The sequence below is a fragment of the Hipposideros armiger genome, unplaced genomic scaffold (genome assembly GCF_001890085.2).
Source record: "Hipposideros armiger isolate ML-2016 unplaced genomic scaffold, ASM189008v1 scaffold_241, whole genome shotgun sequence".
Lineage (NCBI taxonomy): Eukaryota > Metazoa > Chordata > Mammalia > Chiroptera > Hipposideridae > Hipposideros > Hipposideros armiger.
The window spans coordinates 2,163,252-2,166,384 of record NW_017731591.1 but is presented as its reverse complement, the minus strand read 5'-3'; the positions used below and the strand labels follow the sequence as shown (position 1 = coordinate 2,166,384).

The 3,133-nt window shown below is 45.3% G+C and overlaps 1 pseudogene; it reads left to right on the top strand.

Annotated features, from left to right (window-relative positions):
• The first annotated feature begins 210 nt into the window (after positions 1–210).
• LOC109389726 (actin-related protein 2/3 complex subunit 1A pseudogene) lies at positions 211–1,282 on the top strand (annotated as a pseudogene).
• Positions 1,283–3,133: the final 1,851 nt, after the last annotated feature.

Sequence of the window (3,133 nt, the reverse complement as noted above, 5' to 3'; positions counted from 1 at the left end):
GGAAAAGGCTGTTTAAATATGGCATTCTTTCTCAAGAATTGTGTTCTTTCTCCTCCCGCGCCGGTTGGAGCCTGTTTGCGTCGACTGACCAGAGTCCGAGAATTCTCCGCTCCAAGCCCGTTGGGACTGCCCCGACTCCAGCTTTCTATCCTTTGAAAACACTGAGAATAACGTCCCTGCATCAATCTTTATTAGAGCCAATCACCTGTCATGCCTGGAACAGGGAGCGTACCCAGACTGCACTTAGCCCTAATAATCACGAAGTCCACATCTATAAGGAGAACGGGAGCCAGTGGGTAGAAGCTCATGAATTCAAGGAGCACAACGGACACTTCACAGGTGTTGACTGGGCTCCCAAGAGCGACCACCTCGTCACTTGTGGGGCAGACCGCAATGCCTATGTCTGGAGTCAGAAAGATGGTGTCTGGAAGCCCACCCTGGTAATCCTGAGAATTAATCGCGCAGCCACTTTTGTCAGGTGGTCCCCACTAGAGAATAAATTTGCTGTGGGAAGTGGAGCACGACTCATTTCCGTTTGTTACTTCGAGTCTGAAAATGACTGGTGGGTAAGCAGGCACATTAAAAAGCCAGTTCGCTCCACTGTCCTCAGCTTGGATTGGCATCCCAACAATGTTTTGCTGGCAGCAGGATCGTGTGATTTCAAATGCAGAGTGTTTTCTGCATACATTAAAAAAGTGGACGAAAAGCCAGCCAGTACGCCCTGGGGCAGCAAGATGCCTTTTGGTCAGCTGATGTCAGAGTTTGGTGGCAGTGGCACTGGTGGCTGGGTGCATGGGGTTAGCTTCTCCGCCAGTGGGAGCCGACTGGCCTGGGTCAGCCACGACAGCACCGTGTCTGTCGCCGATGCCTCAAGAAGCGCGCGGGTCTGAACTCTGAAAACGGAGTTCCTGCCTCTCCTGAGCGTGTCGCTTGTCTCGGAGAACAGCGTCGTGGCTGCTGGCCATGACTGCTGCCCAGTGCTGTGTAACTACGATGACCGTGGCTACTTGACTTTCGTCTCCAAGCTAGACATTCCAAAACAGAGCATCCAGCGCAACGTGTCTGCCACGGAACCTTCCGCAACATGGACAAGAGGGCCACCAGCCACCACGCAGGACCGCGACACAGCCTTGGAGACCCGGCACCAGAACAGCACCACTCAAGTCTCTATGAGGTGGACAAGCAAGACTGTCGCAAATTTTGCACTACTGGCATCGATGGAGCCATGCCAATTTGGAATTTCAAGACCCTAGAGTTTTCCATCCACAGTATTCGGATGTGAAGCTGAGAGCGCCTCCCAGATCCAGCATGACTGGCTGGCAAACCCCGTGGGCAGCTCCGCCATTTGCACGACCCTGCGGAAAGCCCGCTGCAAGGAAACACTGAAGACACACAGCTTGCAAATATTGTTTGTGTGTTTTTGTTTTAATATAATTGGTGAAACTGTTGGTTTTTAAAAGCAGCAGTGATTGGATTGTTTGTTTTCTTTGTTTTGTCTTTTTGGTTTATTTGGGGTTTTTTTTTTGGTTTTTGCTATTTCGTTCCACTTTTTTTTTTTTAACCATGTCTTCTTTTTTTTATTTTTTTATTGGGGAATTGGCAGGATGGGAACAGGGCTGGGAAATGGGGGGAAGGGAACAGACAAGTTGCTGTCCTTTTGTTCTTCAGTCTAGTTGTGGAGGACGTTGCTTCACTGGCCCAAGTTGGCACCATCATTGCGCTCTTCCTGGGTGAGGCAGATCAGTCACCGGCTTCTGGACGGCCGCTCACGCTGGCTGCTGGCCGCTCACGCTGGCTGCTGGCTACACACGGTAGCTCATGGCAACCCACTGCCACAGGGGCTGCAGCCTAGTCTCCGGCGACTCACAGCAGCCCAGCTCCAGGTTGAGCTGTTGTTCAGCATCTTAGCTGTAGAGGGCAGTGTCACTGGCCCTCATGTGGGATCCGAACCGGGGCCCTCTAGCATCCCAAGCCAGCTCTTAACCAATGCGCCACTCGGCCGGCCCTCGTTCCACTCTTGACCAAAGCTTCTCTTTTAGTAGTTTATTATTGAAAATTGTCACACTAACTTAAAAGAAAGGGTGGGGAGATACATAAATTGCTAAAAACAATTAAATAAAAATACTGAAATGTGGAAAAAAAATTGTGTTCTTTATAGCTTCTGCCTCTTTTTGTCTGACTCTCAAAGACTTTAATAACTTGTGCAGAATTCATGCATGTTAATGGTAACAGGATTAATACGACACAGCTGTCTCTGCCATTTCCAGACCTGCAGCTCCCCTGCTGATCAGAATCACTTTCTTTTAATAAGAATATTTACCTCATTACCAATGAAAGTAACAAAAATATTTGATATGTCAATTATTTTGTGTTTTCTGTTTCATACACTTTCTTCATATGTTTAAGATTTTCAATCTAATTTGTTGTTTTTTTTTCTTTTTAATAACTTCGTAGATTTTGAGCCTAAAAATTTCCCACAAACTTAGGAAAAAAATGGACTTTTTTGTACTCATGGTACAAGTAGCATCATAATCAGTTTTAAAACTTCAATTGATCAATGACATACTATAAGCCAGTGTATCAATAACAGCCCCTTGCTACCATAAGTCAGTCAATCAGAAACAGATTCACTCCAATATACATGCCGTTGAGTTCCAAGTAATTAAAAGCAATCTGACCCAAGTAAGGATGCTTTTACTGATACTTTCATCTCATGTGCACCTCTGAAAACCCACCAGTCTGCGACACCATGCTTTGTAAAAACCACATCCAGGATTAGCAGTGTGCTCTGCTTGGAGAGACTGGTCTTGATGACCAACACTGTAAGAAATAACACATTTAGCTAATTCTTTACAGCTCTTCAGTGGTGGTTGTGTCATCCTTTAACAGTATAAAAAGCCAGTTTTCAATTCTACTAACTGTTACAATTACACATTTCTATCAGTGTCAGGATGAATTTCTCTTTCACACTCTCCACCCTAGTGCTGTTGAACTACCAGTTTTTTGGGGGTTTTTTGGTATGATTTAAGGTTTATTTTATATGTTTATTTGACTATTTTATTATATCCAAATATTACATGTTTTCCTTATTTCATTAAGACAAAATCATTTTATATCCACAATTACAGAAGTC